At 45.5% G+C, this 17121-nt stretch overlaps 1 protein-coding gene across 4 annotated transcripts in view; it reads left to right on the forward strand.

Annotated features, from left to right (window-relative positions):
- Positions 1–17121, forward strand: part of EVL (Enah/Vasp-like) — a 215819-nt gene that overhangs the window by 115992 nt on the left and 82706 nt on the right. The window lies entirely within an intron of this gene.

Here is a 17121-nt window from a genome sequence, read left to right on the forward strand (position 1 = left end):
TATTTTCCTGCCAAAAAATGCTTCAGACCTCCATTTTCCCTCTGGAAGTGCTTCAGCTCCAGTTACCCTCCACTGAGGCATCTGTGTTCGATTACAGTTTCATGTTACCATCTCACCCAAGTGCAGTGCCTCATTGGCAGTAGTGGCAGCCATCTTAAATAAATGAAGTAATAACTCAAATATTTTAATAATTTCTGACTTACACAAAACACACTAAAATGCCATTTAAGCTCAGAGCAATGTCACACTCCTCTCCTGATGACCCCTGGAGCATCTGGAAGTATGTCTTTTTACTTTACATGCCATGTGGCTGATATTTTTCCCCCACAGTTTTTATGTTTGACAGATTGATAAATTTAAAAAATCAACAGAGAGCAAGAAAATTTGCCCCAAATTCCACACATACTATGTCTCAGAAGTATCGGGGCATACATTCTGCCTTTTTCAGCCCAAGGGGTAGTGGAGGGCTCTGCTAACGTAGGAGACTCCAGGAGGAATTCTGTCTGATTTCAGCACTTCTTCCCCCTCACCCAAGCCCACCTTTGCAGGACCCAGCACAATTTGACTCTGAATGTCTCCAATACCAGGTCTTATGTTGTACACATGTGAGGCCCTTCAATTCAAAGAACGGCAAAGCCTGAAACATTATTTTAGGTCACATGATAAGATCTCAACCAATTAGATTGTGTTTTGGCAATTGAAGACTGTAATGAGGAAGTCATTGGATTTAGCTGACTTTCCATGATTAACCTAGTTTTCCTCCAAAACTTCCTTAACTTTTCATCTGAAGTGTCTTATGCTTGTTGTCTAGCCAAAGGACAGTGTTTGTTTTTGCAAAATATGACATTGTTCAAAGAAGGTGCCTTGGAAACGGGGGTACTTTGAAAAATGATAGGTTTTTGCTTTTGGTTATTTAACTTTAATATATCTTAAAATGGTTCAGACTAAAAACTCCAAACTTGTGTTCTAAGCTAGTTGTTCTCACTGAGGACTAGTGTCTCTAATAACAATGCATATTTTAGGAAGGAAATTGTTAAATATATTCATTATCAAACTTTGAAACCTTGAAAACTCTGTCGGACCAAATTCTTAGCTGGCCTTCACAAATTCTATTTGTGGACACACAGAATTATGAGCATGTGTATTTATAGGCAAAAATCCTGCCTACACACTTTTAAAAACTCTGTCACCTGCATGTTGCACAAATGTTAGATTTTGCATATGGGAAAGCCATTAGGAGAAAATAGATTTTTCAGTGCAAAATCCTAACAGTGATGTGAACATAGGCTTTAATGTTGTTCAAGTGCACGTGCAGGGGTTTCCGACTGTAAGAGGCAGGAGTGCAGTGTGTGCACACACAGTTTTCACACACACAGGGTGGAGGCCAGGTACTGAAATTCAGGCCCCAAATCTTTACTGCAAAGTAGAGGTTCTCTTTGGAAATTGTAATCTAAACCTAACACATGGGGAAAATGTGAGCACAGTGCATCAGCACCTCCTGCTGCTTGTACTAGACATGGATGTGCTATTTTTAGTGTGTGCTTGCTTCATATATCAGCTCCATGACACTGTTGTTTTGGTGCCTGCAAGGCCCACTGTGGTTTGTTCGAGGTTTTGGCTTCAGCTACTACTATCCTCTTTAGCTCAAACACCCGCCTGTATAGACTACAATTAATCATGAAGACTTGTAAAGAAAAACTGAGAATATATCATGCCACTAGCAGATGCAGAGCCAGTTTATTTTAACTGGAGTAAAATTGTAGAAAAGACAAAGCTGCCCTCAAAGCAATGATGTGTTCTCTGAGTGTCACATTAATCTTAAATTTAGAGTTTAAGCAATTATGGCAGTCAGTTTTTCAGCAATAAAAGTAAACTTCTTATGCAGTGCTGACTTTTGAATAAATGAGGAGAAATGTCAGATACATAAATAGACATGAACTACAAGGGAAATATGCAATTGAATCCCCGGTCTCTTTACCTGTGCATGCCACGGGGCTGCTATCTTCAGAGAAGCACCAGGATATATACAAAGGACTGTGCAGTGGTGGAGCTTTAAAATTCCACAGGGCTTGCCTTGTTGTGCAGAGTGAATGTCATTGTATGACAACGAGTTTCTGGTTTTAAAAAATAAAAAAGACACCCTTCTCCCATAGATCCAATGGGTTATTAATGCTTCAGGCTATCCAGGTGTTTCTTCAGAAAGTACACAGTGTGGGTTGCATTTTCAGACTGGCATATAAGGAAATACTAAAACAAAACCCCAGATAGCAACAGTTGGGTTAAAAATCTAGACCTAAACTTGCACCTAGCTCTTGGTTTTGTAGCAGTTGGTAACAGCCCTCTGGATGGGTTATGTGCAGGAATTGCACCTGGTACTTCTTGATTTAAACATATGAGCATCGACCACTATACTTAGAGGACTAAGCCCTGTAGCCAGCTCATAAGCCTCTTATGTGGACCAGCCTCTAGAAGGGGACAAAGACCACCACTGTGCGAAGGGAGGTTACAGGTTGACATAACCCCATAGATCCTATAATGGGTGAAATGTGATTGATGGCATAGCTGCCCCTTCTCAGTGATGGGGAACATTTATTTTGGGGGGGGGGGAGGGATAGCTCAGTGGTTTGAGCATTGGCCTGCTAAACCCAGGGTTGTGAGTTCAATCCTTGAGGGCGCCATTTAGGAATCTGGGGCAAAAATTGGGGATTGGTCCTGCTTTGAGCAGGGGGTTGGACTAGATGACCTCCTGAGGTCCCTTCCAACCCTGATATTCTATGATTCTATGAAATCAAATGCTTAGATACAAACTCCAAGGCTTATGTCAATATTAGGTGAGTACGTAATTCCCAGTATTGTAATGGGAGCTGTGTGCTTACCCCTTCCTTTCAACTCCTTCAAAATGTACAACTGAGTGTGCTCAGTGGGTTACAGGTAACTGTTCACGGCAGTAGCTGTATATGGTAGGGAGCATGCTACAGCATTCTATCCAACGCTTGCTCCTAACAAACACCATCCAGCCTTCAGAATTGTTGATTGTAGTCAATTTGAATCATGATTGTTTACTTGTCAATGCTTGCATATGCCTCATTATTTTGATTTCCTTATGTCTCTCTTTATTCTGTTCTCCTTCAACTTTGTGCTAGAAAATAAAAAGCTGGCCCTAAGCCATCCAGCAAAGTTAGAACTGATATCACTGACTTGCGGATAACTACTCCCATGCTTAATGTTGTTAGCGGCACCATTTATTATGGCCATCAAGATGACAAATGGGTTCCCATTAAATGAATGCCTTTCATGAGCCTCCACTTCACAGAGAGAAGTCAAACTTGTTTCCCGGCACGAGTTACATCTTGCAGTTACTGCCCCTGGCTGCTCCTCCTCATTCACAGCCTAGGTGTTCAGTTGGCAGAGGAAGCACCCCTTCTTACCCAACTCCAGACATCCTATGAGGAGTATTTCATATCACCCCTCTCCTGGTTCTTTAATACATATCATGCCAAAGGCGTCTCTGGCACTTTACAAATAGACAAATCTCTGACCCATAGAGATGTCCAAGTCTCTGACCCTTAGAGATTACAGTCTACATTAGATCAAGCACGCAACAAAAACCAGCAGCAGAACAGTGGGTAGGACAGGGAGGTAATGGGGGGAAGACATCAGGAAGCAAAAGGGGGCAAATTAATCCCCGGCACAACTGTATAGACTTCAGTGGAGCTACAACCACAGATGAATGTAGCCTGAGAAGAGTGGTTATTCCCACCGTGCGAGGCTAAGTCTTTAGGTTCAACTGTGCATAGGGGATAGCGCATGGCTGCGTTGCCTGAGGAGGGGAATCTGAGAGTCACATTTCCTTCCCTACTCCTCTCTTGCTCTGGAGAAAAGTAAATTGCTGGTGGTGGGGGCAGGCACAGTCATGGCTACACACACACACACCCATCTGTTTGCTTGCAGGTGGAGTCTCAGGAATGCAGTCTTTTCTCTCCTCCCCATCCCCACAGAACCCCAAAGCTGCAGCAGAGTAGATTCCGTGGGAGCCACACAGGGAAATTGAGGGTGTGGCTTTACTGCCATGTGACTATGTGGTTTCACATCTTTATGACTGGGGACGCTGAGGGGCTTTCTGATATTAATAATTCAGTATCATTTGGAGAAAAATGGAGAATCTGGTTTATTTTTGGTGCTGCCTGATAATTTAGTATATTTTGTATGTTGCGGGATTGCGGTTTCCTTTTTGATGCAGGTGTCTGGAGTTTTCTGATAGGTGCCTCGTCCTTGTTGTTTTACAAAGCTAGAGAATCAACAAAATATTTCTATTTCTGAATTTAAATTCTACCTGAGCCTTGTTGCTGGAGGGCCTCATGGATGGAGTGTGTGCTAGAGAGAATTGGTCGATGGAAACACAAGATCAGGCTGTGCTTGGGCCACCGGGAGGTAGGCACAAGAACAAGAATGGGTCAAAGGGCGTGACTAGGGAATGACTTTCACTGTAGAAAGCAGTTTCCTTCTCTTGTGTATATTTGCCTTACATACACAAACACACACACACACACACACACACACAGATAAATATGTCTCTCTATATACAGTACAAAGCGTGTAGAGTTCAGCTGACTACCTTCTGGCACAGATCAGCACATAGCACTGAGATGGCTGCAGCTCAGGTTACCAATCAACTTTGCATGGGGGACATGTTTTGGCAACGAGTAGGGATGTTCCTCACTCCTGTTTTTCGTTTAGGAGCTCTGCTGCAGCTCTTTTTCTTTTTCACCATTCCGTGTAGGTCATTTTACATGTACCTCTCCAGCACCCTTTCCCCTGGGCTGGATCCCATGGAGTTTTCAGAATTTAGGATCCTTTCCACTCCCTCGTCTTTTCAGTCAAGACTGGGAACCTGCCAAAGGTCCGAGAGGGATGGAGCAGAAACCTGAAAGCAAGGAGTTAGCTAAGACTGTTTTTCTATTTGTTTGCTGGCTTCTGTTAAGAAAATAAACCTCCTTGCAAGAGACTGGGTGTGGCACTGCATAGTTTGGAGCTGGGGTGGTGGCAGGCCCAGTGACCATGTGCTTTTTATTTTTGGCAGTATTTCAGACAGTTATCAGTCAAATCATTTTCAGTTAGAACTATTCCAAGTAGTTGGGCATATTTCTTAATACCTGTATTTCAAAGACAGCAAAAGCCACTGCCTGCACTTTAAAGAATGGAAAAGTTAGAGAGTCAGCCATATGCATAGACCTTTACCCAGTGCCATCACTGCTGTGGTAGATAACATTGCCCCGAGACTTTCCACTACAACAAAAGACACATTGTGTGGGAAGACAAAAGACTTCATCTTCATCTTCATTACAGTGCTGCATAATGCATCAATAATGGAGCATGGCAGCCACAGAACATAAACCTACGAACCAAGACCCATTTGCCGCAAGCTAGGAGAAATTAATTGCTGATAACATTTCTTCCACCCTAACAAGTTTGCAAACCTCTGTGGAATAAAGAGTTGCCTGCCCCGTATCGTCCCACTGACATCATGAAGTGTGAGGCTGGTCTTCCATATTATGAGAGGTGGATACACCTCAGTAGTCTAAGGGTATGTCTACACTACGAAATTAGGTCGAATTTATAGAAGTCGGTTTTGTAGAAAGCGGTTTTATACAGTTGATTGTGTGTGTCCCCACACAAGTGCTCTAAGTGCATGTAGTCGGCGGAGTGTGTCCACAGTACCAAGGCAACCGTCGACTTCCGGAGCGTTGCACTGTGGGTGGCTATCCCACAGTTCCCGCAGTCTCCGTCGCCCATCTGAATTCTGGGTAGAAATCCCAGTGCCTGATGGGGCTAAAACATTGTCGCGGGTGGTTCTGGGTACATATCGTCAGGCCCCCGTTCCCTCCCTCCCTCCGTGAAAGCAAGGGCAGACAATCGTTTTGCGCCTTTTTTCTTGAGTTACCTCTGCAGACGCCATACCACGGCAAGCATGGAGCCCGCTCAGCAAACCGTCACCGTATGTCTCCTGGGTGCTGGCAGACGTGGTACTGCATTGCTACACAGCAGCAGTTAATTGCCTTTTGGCAGCAGACAGTGCAGTATGACTGGTAGCCGTCATCGACGTAGTCCTGGGTGCTCTTTTAATCGGGTGCCTGGGCAAACATGGGAGTGACACAGCCAGGTCATTTCCCTTTTAAGTTTCATCTCATGGCGATTCAGTCCTACCGGCAGTGCACTGTCTTTTAACCTCCAGCCAGCAGAAGATGATGGCTAGTCGTCATACTGCACCGTCTTCTGCCGAGCACCCAGGAGATGATGACGGCTAGCGGTCGTACTGCACAGTCTGCTGCCAGCAAGATGTATAAAGATAGATGAAATGGCTCAAAACAAGAAATAGACCAGATTTGTTTTGTATTCATTTTCTCTTCCTTCCCTCTGTGAAATCAATGGCCTGCCAAACCCAGTTTTGAGTTCTATCCTTGAGGGGGCCATTCAGTTTCTCGCAAAGCCACCCCCTTTGTTGATTTTAATTCCCTGTAAGCCAACCCTGTAAGCCATGTCGTCAGTTGCCCCTCCCTCCGTCAGGGCAACAGCAGATAATCATTCCGCGCCTTTTTTCTGTGCAGACGCCATACCACGGCAAGCATGGAGCCCGCTCAGATCACTTTGGCAATTAGGAGCACATTAAACACCACGCGCACTATCCAGCAGTATATGCAGCACCGGAACCTGGCAAAGCGATACCGGGCGAGTAGGCAACATCAGCGCAGTGACAAGAGTGATGAGGACATGGACACAGACTTCTCTCAAAGCAGGGGCCCTGGCAACGTGGGCATCATGGTGCTAATGGGGCAGGTTCATGCGGTGGAACACCGATTCTGGGCTCGGGAAACAAGCACAGACTGGTGGGACCGCATAGTGTTGCAGGTCTGGGACGATTCCCAGTGGTTGCGAAACTTTTGCATGCGTAAGGGTACTTTTATGGAACTTTGTGACTTGCTTTCCCCTGCCCTGAGGCGCAAGAATACCAAGATGAGAGCAGCCCTCACAGTTGAGAAGTGAGTGGCAATAGCCCTGTGGAAGCTTGCAACGCCAGACAGCTACCGGTCAGTCGGGAATCAATTTGGAGTGGGCAAATCTACTGTGGGGGCTGCTGTGATGCAAGTAGCCAACGCAATCAAAGATCTACTGATATCAAAGGTAGTGACCCTGGGAAATGTGCAGGTCAGAGTGGATGGCTTTGCTGCAATGGGATTCCCTAACTGTGATGGGGCCATAGACGGAACCCATATCCCTATCTTGGCACTGGAGCACCAAGCCAGCGAGTACATAAACCGCAAGGGTACTTTTCAATAGTGCTGCAAGCACTGGTGGATCACAAGGGACGTTTCACCAACATCAACGTGGGATGGCCGGGAAAGGTACATGACGCTCGCATCTTCAGGAACTCTGGTCTGTTTCAAAAGCTGCAAGAAGGGACTTTATTCCCAGACCAGAAAATAACCGTTGGGGACGTTGAAATGCCTATATGTATCCTTGGGGACCCAGCCTACCCCTTAATGCCATGGCTCGTGAAGCCATACACAGGCAGCCTGGACAGTAGTCAGGAGCTGTTCAACTACAGGCTGAGCAAGTGCAGAATGGTGGTAGAATGTGCATTTGGACGTTTAAAAACGCGCTGGCGCAGTTTACTGACTCGGTTAGAGCTCAGCGAAACCAATATTCCCACTGTTATTACTGCTTGCTGTGCACTCCACAATATCTGTGAGAGTAAGGGGAGACGTTTATGGCGGAGTGGGAGGTTGAGGCAAATCGCCTGGCTGCTGGTTACGCACAGCCGGACACCAGGGCGGTTAGAAGAGCACAGGAGGGCGCGGTGCGCATCAGAGAACCTTTGAAAACCAATTTCATGACTGGACAGGCTACAGTGTGAAAGTTATGTTTGTTTCTCCATGATGAAACTCACCGCCCCTTGGTTCACTCTGCTTCCCTGTAAACTAACCACCTTCCCCTCCTCCCTTCGATCACCGCTGTCAGAGGCAATAAAGTCATTGTTGCTTCACATTCATGCATTCTTTATTCATTCATCACACAAATAGGGGGATAACTACCAAGGTAGCCCGGGGGGGAGGGTGGTGGAGGAGAGAAGCACGAGGAGGGGTGGTGGTGGAGGGAAGGACAAGGCCACACAGCACTTTAAAAGTTTAAAACTTTAAAATTTATTGAATGCCAGCCTTCTGATGCTTGGGCAATCTTCTGGGGTGGAGTGGCCAGGTGGCCGGAGGCCCCCCCACCGTGTTCTTGGGCGTCTGGGTGAGGAGGCTATGGAACTTGGGGAGGAGGGCGGTTGGTTACACAGGGGCTGTAGCAGCGGTCTGTGCTCCTGCTGCCTTTCCTGCAGCTCAGCCATACCCTGGAGCATATTGGTTTGATCCTCCAGCAGCCTCAGCATTGAATCCTGCCTCCTCTCATCATGCTGCCGCCACATTTGAGCTTCAGCCCTGTCTTCAGCCCGCCACTTACTCTCTTCAGCCCGCCACCTCTCCTCCCGGTCATATTGTGCTTTCCTGCACTCTGACGTTGTCTGCCTCCACGCAGTCGTCTGTGCTATGTCAGTGTGGGAGGACACCATGAGCTCAGAGAACATTTCATCACGAATGCGTTTTTTTCGCCTTCTAATCTTCACTAGCCTCTGGGAAGGAGAAGATCCTGTGATCATTGAAACACATGCAGCTGGTGGAGAAAAAAAAGAGGCATTGGTATTTAAAAAGACACATTTTCTAGAACAATGGCTACACTCTTTCATGGTAAACCTTGCTGTTAACATTACGTACACAGCACATGTGCTTTCGTTCCAAGGTCGCATTTTCCCTCCCCCCACCCCCCCACTCTCGGCTAACAGCGGGGAACATTTCTGTTCAGCCACAGGCAAACAGCCCAGCAGGAACGGGCACCTCTGCATGTCCCCTTAAGAAAAGCACCCTATTTCAACCAGGTGACCATGAATGATATCACTCTCCTGAGGATAACACAGAGAGATAAAGAACGGATGTTGTTTGAATGCCAGCAAACATATACTGCAGTGCTTTGTTCTGCAATGATTCCTGAGTATGTGCTACTGCCCTGGTGTGGTAAAGTGTCCTACCATGGTGGGTGGAATAAGGCTGCCCTTTTGCAAAGGCTTTGGGAGTACATCTGGGAGAGCTGCAAATGCCAGGGCAAATTAATCATTAAACATGCTTGCTTTTAAACCATGTATAGTATTTTAAAAGGTACACTCACCAGAGGCCCCTTCTCCGCCTGGCGGGTTCGGGAGGCAGCCTTGGGTGGGTCCGGGGGGGGGGACTACCTCCAGGTCCAGGGTGAGAAACAGTTCCTGGCTGTCAGGAAAACCAGTTTCTCTGCTTGCTTGCTGTGAGCTATCTACAACTTCATCATCATCATCTTCCTCGTCCCCAAAACCTGCTTCTGTGTTGCCTCCATCTCCATTGAAGGAGTCAAACAACACGGCTGGGGTAGTGGTGGCTGAACCCCCTAAAATGGCATGCAGCTCATCACAGAAGCGGCATGTTTGGGGCTCTGACCCGGAGCGGCCATTTGCCTCTCTGGTTTTCTGGTAGGCTTGCCTCAGCTCCTTAAGTTTCACGTAGCATTGCTTCGGGTCCCTGTTATGGCCTCTGTCCTTCATGCCCTGGGAGATTTTGACAAATGTTTTGGCATTTCGAAAACTGGAACGGAGTTCTGATAGCACGGATTCCTCTCCCCATACAGCGATCAGATCCCGTACCTCCAGTTCGGTCCATGCTGGAGCTCTTTTGCGATTCTGGGACTCCATCATGGTCACCTCTGCTGATGAGCTCTGGCCAGCGTGGCAAGCTGCAGGTGACCATGCAAACAGGAAATTGAAATTCAAAAGTTCGCAGGCCTTTTCCTGTCTACCTGGCCAGTGCATCTAAGTTGAGAGTGCTGTCCAGAGCGGTCACAGTAGAGCACTCTGGGATAGCTCCCAGAGGCCAATACCGTCTAATTGCATCCACAGTACCCCAAATTCAACCCGGCAAGGCCGATTTAAGTGCTAATCTACTTGTCAGAGGTGGATTAAGGAAATCGATTTTAAGAGCCCTTTAAGTCAAAAAAAAGAGCTTCATCGTGTGGACGGGTGCAGGTTTACATCGATTTAATGCTGCTAAATTCGGCCTAAACTCCTAGAGTAGACCAGGGCTTAGTGGGATTCTCCTCTGCATGTCTAGGAAGCAGTATCCTGCCACCTGCCCTCCCCGGTCCTTCTTCCTTGTTTGACCCTTCCTCCTAGAAGAGGACTAGAAGCACAGTGGGTACCAACTGAGCACCAACTCCTGTCATAGCTAGTAGTGACATCATTCATTGCTTTCAGCCAACAGAGGGATTATGCTTGAGGATTAGCCCTATGTGCACATGTTACCCATTGGTAAGTGTGTGTTACAGTTCCCCCCATGCCCAGTCAGTATAGCAATTCATGCTTTTAGCTCTGGAGGTCCTCAGTTCAATTCCTGGCGTGCTGGCCAAGATGAAGGCTGTCATACAAGCCCGCTGTCCATGCTTCCCAAGGAGCCACTTCCTTCTTCCTTGTGGCAGCACAGAGAGTCACAGTGCTGCTTTGCAGCATCCATGAGTGTGTAAAACCTTCTAAGTGGATGGACACCCCCCCCACACCCCATGCCCTCTTCACTGTGTCAGTGGATACATGGCCTTTTCACTGCATGTGGACCTTCGTACTGCATCTCCCTCATCCCATGATTTGACCTAATATTAATACAAATGAATTTTAAATATCAGGTGAGACCATTTTTGGAGTAGGTGGGGGAAGAGGTGTGGTGCTTTAAACATTCCGTCTGCAGCTAACCCAAACTTTGTAGGATTTGGCTAGAGCAGGAGAAGCAGAGAGGGAAACTGATTAATGTAGTGTGTGTTATCTTGGCTCAAGAGGAGTGAAAGGCAGGATGTAAAGAAATGGTATAAACAGTGAATAGATAAACTAGAGCTGAAGAATCCTTTGAGCTCTAGTGCTAGAAATGTTATCAGTATTTTCACATCAGGGAACATCAGAGTGTCAGCTTAATTTTTCTGCTGTTGAAAGGTGGATGTCATTTACTTGGTTCAATAAGCTGTGGTGGAAAGTTTTCTCCTGTGTCCTTGACAACCCTCCATTTTGGGGCAACAGAGTTCTTTACTCTAACAGACGTTCAGCATCTCCTTGCCACTTTCCACAGGACTCCTGCATTGTTGCTCTTTAGACCAGCAACAGCAGCAGAAATACTGTAATTCATCTAGAACAAAGGATTTCCCGTCATCTTTGAAGAGCGTAACAAATCTAACGGCTCTGTAGTCCCTTCTCTGCTGCACTGTGCGAAAAACACTTCAGGAAGGAAATTGAGTCTAAAGAAGAAAAAGTGTTGAGAGAGCTAAGAGGGACTGAAGCATGTGGAGAGAAAAAGGAGAGTGGTACATGTGAGACTCTCCAGCTTCGTCACACCCTACCCTGTTTACATTCCAGAGAGATGTACAAACTGGTGAAATTCCCAGAGTTCAGGGACAAAAGGTGCTTTCCCCCTGGCTTTTCTACTAGTCTCGATAAGTGACAGAAGTATTTGAAGAGCATGAGGATTTGGGAAAATATCCGTCAAGCCTTAAGAAATGTAGTATTTGTTTGTTAATAGCAACCTAATCTAGGCTTTAGTTCCTGATTCAGTGGAGGACATCTACAAACTGTTTCCTTCGTGAATGTGCTTTATGGACTCACTAGTGATGACTCCATTTGGGGTTAATTTGACCTATAAATCAACATGTCCTACATTAAGCATCTACCATCTTGTTACATAGGGCTAGATTATGACTTCAGGCAAGGGATAATGTGGAAGCTCCTTCACCCCATGAGGTATTGTTCGACAGAGACAGTCCGCTGAGTCATTGAGTCACAATCCCTCCCCTGCTTCTTCCTTGCTCCGCATGAGAGAGTGTGATGGGATCCCCGGGGTACAACCTGAAACTGTGGGACCACTGTGCCTCCTTAACTCTCTAGCCTGGGTTGTCTCTCACAAAGCTAGGCCAGTGACAAGCAGCAAAACCCCTCCAGGCACTGTGATCACTCAGCCATCAACAGGTGGAGCTACACACCCAGCTAAACTGCATGAATACTCTCTGAGCCACTCATGAATCATACAGAGAGAGGCACCAGCAAATCACCCCAGCTCCCAGCCTTGCACCCCAGAAATATACTGTCTTACACTGCTCAAGAATCCCTTGGACAGTGCAAGCTCATAAGTTCACCACTTCTTCAAAGGAAAGTGGACATGCACCAGCCTTTGTAATCTGAAGTGAGATTCCCCAAGCATTTCAACCAAAAACACACTGTTTTACATTTTACCTAAAACAGATTTATTAACAACAGAAAGACGGATTTTAAGTGATTATAAGTAGCAGGCATAGAGATCAAATTTGGTTACCTAAGAAATAAAAATAGAAACGCAGTCTAAATTCTAACTTTAACGGACTAAGCAAGAATTGAATCAAGCAGTCTATCACCCTAAGAGATTTGCAGGCAGCTCACAGTTCCTCAATACACAGGCTGGATTCCCTTCCAGCCTGGACCAGTCTCCCTAGTTCAAAATCTTTGTCCATCAGACTGTTTTCCAGGTGTTGAGATGTGTGGGAGAGAGGTCAAGTGACGATATCACTGTCCCTCTTTTATACTTTCTTCCAGCTGCTAGAAAGACCCTGGCTGCGACATGGGATCAGGCAGTCCTCAGTGCATACGTGCCCTCTCTGAGAAGCTTGTGGGGTAGTGGATTCTTCTTGATGGGCTATTAACACCTGTCTAGCCAGTGATAGCTGCTCCTACTGAAAGGCTGGCTGTGGGTGTTTCCCAACCTCACAGAATATTTCAGCAACCATATAGCAGTACTTCATATCTTCATATATAATGATAGCACATACAATTCAACAGGATGTTATGGTTCAACAGATCAAGACCTACAAACGATACCTCACAAGGCATGCATTGTACAAAACATATAATCATATGACAGTGGTGAATATGGGGGATCCGGGGTGCTATGTTGAGGTACAGAGTGTCACAGAGGGGTTGTCCTATTCCTTCAGGAAATTACTTCCATCCTCCCACCATGTTGCTCAACTACCCTGGTCCGTGAGTAGGGAGGGTGGAGCCAAGACTCTGCCCAATCCCTGCCCGCTTTCTCCAGAGAAGAAATAAACAGGGGAATAGCTCCACTTCTTCCTGTGGGCCTGAAGCCAAGGTCCAGATAGCAAGGTGAAGGGGTTCAGCAAGGCTTCCTACTCCCTTGTGCAGGCACATCATCCCATCCTCAATCTAGCCTTCTTTCAGACAGAGAAAATCATGTAGTTTTTGTTGTTGAGAAATAATTTGGTATATGCAGGGGGAGACCATAGGTTTTAGGGCCTGATTCTGCAACTGTCACTCTGGCTGAGTAATTGTGTGTAATGACAGCAAAACCAGGCTCCTAGACTGGGATCTTCAAAGGAGCCAAGGGGAGATAGGCACTGCAATACCATTGAAAACTCAGTTGGCTCTGGTTGCCCAGTTCCCTTGGGCTCCCCTGAAACTTGCAGCGTCAGTATTTGGTTGTTTCTCTGATACATCTCATTTCTGCTCTTTGCTGCATTGTGGTTGGAATCCTCACCCAAGTCTCTCTCAAAATCTGCAGCATAGAAGAAACAAATGACTTTCACTGATGGGAACTGTCGGCTTCTCTTTCCTTTCTCAGCTGATTTAATCTGGTGTGTTGAGTCTCAGCGCTGCCATTTTGGCTCGGTGATAATAGACTGGGGGATGTTTGTCTGTTTATCGGACACCTAATTTCTTTCAGAGACAGAGAAATCGATCCTTGAAATAATTTTGATTTTTAAAACCTCCTTCAGTTTTATGTTCACTTGCTACCATCCTTATTTAAGTGTTTGGATAATCAGTATCCTCTGGTGGCTCTAGAAAAATGTGACTGATTTCATTAAGCACAAGAATTAGTTTAACAGGACAGGCATTTTATTTTTCTTTGGCCCTGGTCTGTCAAATGTGCTTTCATTCAAGTGGAACCGTGTTTTATTTAATTCTGTTCCTATAGATACATTGTTCCCCTCTCCCTTTTATTTTTATTGGTATTTTAAAGTCTTTTAAAACTAAAAATGTGAAAAGAAAATTCTGTGACGCTGCTGTCACTGATTAAATGAGAGGAAAACAATAAAAAAAATTGTTGACAACATAGTGAATTTGCATGCAGTGTGGTTGTAGCCACGTTGGCCCCAGGATATGAGAGAGACAACTCATATCCTGGGACCAACACAGCTACAACCACACTGCACACACCTCAAAATGTTGTTGACAACATAGTGAATTTAATATCTTTTATTGGACCAATTTCTGTTGGTGGAAGGGACAAGCTTTTGAGCTTCACAGAGCTCTTCCTCAGATCTGGAAAAGGTGATGAGTGTCCAAGCTCAATAAGAGGTGGGTCAGATTGTTAAGCATAAGGGGCTCACACATGCTGTAGGAGACAACTTAAAATGAAGTGGACAGTTAAGGATTAGCAGGCAGTCTCGGGGGTTGTAACGAGCCATAAACCCAAGGTCTCTGGTAAATCCATGGTTTTTATCAGGGAGTCAGACGTTAGCACATGCAGGCCCACATTTTCAATGATCCTCAACAAATTCCCTAGAACAGTTAGTGGGTACACACACAAATGTGTTTGCGCGTTGTGCACACATCATGTTTTTACTTCTCTGGCTACCAAATCTCTGCAATCAGATGGCTCCTTTGCACGTGTAAATAGTCTGCTTTTTCTTACCAAAAGAAAGATGCCTGCAAATTTTAAGAACAAAGTTGAGGAAGCCTATTGAAGATTTGTTCCTAAGATAAAAAGAAAAGGAGTACTTGTGGCACCTTAGAGACTAACAAATTTATTTGAGCATAAGCTTTCATGAGCTACAGCTCACTTCATCGGATGCATTCAGTGGAAAATACAGTGGGGAGATTTATATACATAGAGAACATGAAACAATGTGTGTTACCATACACACTGTAACCAGAGTGATCATTTAAGGTGAGCTATTACCAGTAGGAGAGCAGGGGGGCGTGGACAGGGGGAACCTTTTGTAGTAATAATCAAGGTGGGCCATTTCCAGCAGTTGACAAGAACGTCTGAGGAACGGTGGGGGTGGGGGTGGGGAATAAACATGGGGAAATGGTTTTACTTTGTGTAATGACCCATCCGCTCTCAGTCTCTATTCAAGCCTAAGTTAATTTTATCCAGTTTGCAAATTAATTCCAGTTCAGCAGTCTCTCGTTGGAGTCTGTTTTTGAAGTTTTTTTGTTGAAGAATGGAGACTGGGAGTGGATGGGTCATTACACAAAGTAAAACCATTTCCCCATGTTTATTCCCCACCCCCACCCCCCACTGTTCCTCAGATGTTCTTGTCAACTGCTGGAAATGGCCCACCTTGATTATCACTACAAAAGGTCGTCCCCGCCCCTGCTCTCCTGCTGGTAATAGCTCACCTTAAGTGATCACTCTGGTTACAGTGTGTATGGTAACACCCATTGTTTCATGTTCTCTATGTATATAAATCTCCCCACTGTATTTTCCACTGAATGCATCCGATGAAGTGAGCTGTAGCTCATGAAAGCTTATGCTCAAATAAATTTGTTAGTCTCTAAGGTGCCACAAGTACTCCTTTTCTTTTTGTGAATACAGACTAACACAGCTGCTACTCTGAAACCTGTTCCTGAGATGTTTCTTCCATGTAATCAAAATAAAAGGGATAGTGTTCTGGTCTGTCTTTAACCTTTAAATTAGTAATTTAGCCGCTGGACAAAAGACAGTCTCTTTAGCATACTTGAGTTCAGTACAAGATGTGTTCTCAGTCAAAACACTCCCCGCTTGGGAGCACAGAGTCCACCAATGACATAGGTAATGATGCAGTTGAAGAGTTATGGCCCAACTATGCAGCCCTCTCTTGCAACAGACTCAACTGAGAGGAAAATCTCCTGTTTGACTCTAACTGTGCTGAGTGAATCACCATATGCTTCCTCTGCACAGCCCTTTCTGCACCTGGCCGTTCTCCACAGAGAAGTCACAAAACCTCTATTAATTGCCTTCCTCTATGGCGCCAGAGAAACATTCCCTGTGTGTTCTCATGCATCTTCAGACTCTTCGCCAGGTCAAGCATCCTGGGTTGCCTGCTGTATGACGTCCAGAAACAAGGCTCATTTTCCTGGGGTAAATGCTCCCCTAATTTCTCCTGTCAGTCCCAGCAAATTGTAGACCAACAGCAAAATTCACTGAGCTTTTTTGCCTGACAGGCATATGTTATAATTCTGCCTCTTCAGCCTCCATTTTAGATAGACGCACTTAAGTGGGTGATGAAATTGAAAGTAAAACCCTTCTTCAGTACTTAATGACACTGCCTTCCGCACTTGGGTGGATTTGCAAATGGCAGCTCATCTCGACATCTGCATTAGCAGTATAGATAAAGGTCTTTCCTCAAGGGTTCCCAATTCAATTAGTTTTGTTAACAGATTCATTTTTTTTTTTAATTTTAAGGAGGAGTAGATCCTATTGGCAAATCACCACAAGCCTGAGAGCACCAAATGGCAAAGTTACATCCAAAGTACAATGCCCGCAGTGCAGAAGTGCACATTAAAATCTGCCAGGACATCAGAGTCTTTGTGGTAATGTGTCATTGTCAATAGAGCGCTGGATTGGCACTTGGGAGACCTGATTCTGTTCCCCAGCTCTGCCACTGGCCTGCTGGGTAATCTTTGGCAACTCACGTCCCTCTCTGTGCCTCAGTTTTCCCGTCTGTAAAGTGGGGATAATGATACTGACCTCCTTTGTAAAGTGCAACTTGCCAAATAACTATGGGAGTGACTCTGTGGGGCTGGAAGCGTATATAATGCCATAGTGCAGATCATCTCAGATTTACACCAGAGTTAAATGGTTGGGAAAATTCTTCCAAAGAGTGGAGTGTTAATTGACGTGTGTGTAAATGATAATTGAGTGCTAGATCGCAATTTAACAAGCTGCCCTAAGTAAGGGGTCTTGCCTGCATACCTGCACTGTCCCTGGAGCAGAC

The sequence above is a fragment of the Natator depressus genome, chromosome 6 (genome assembly GCF_965152275.1).
Source record: "Natator depressus isolate rNatDep1 chromosome 6, rNatDep2.hap1, whole genome shotgun sequence".
NCBI lineage: Eukaryota > Metazoa > Chordata > Testudines > Cheloniidae > Natator > Natator depressus.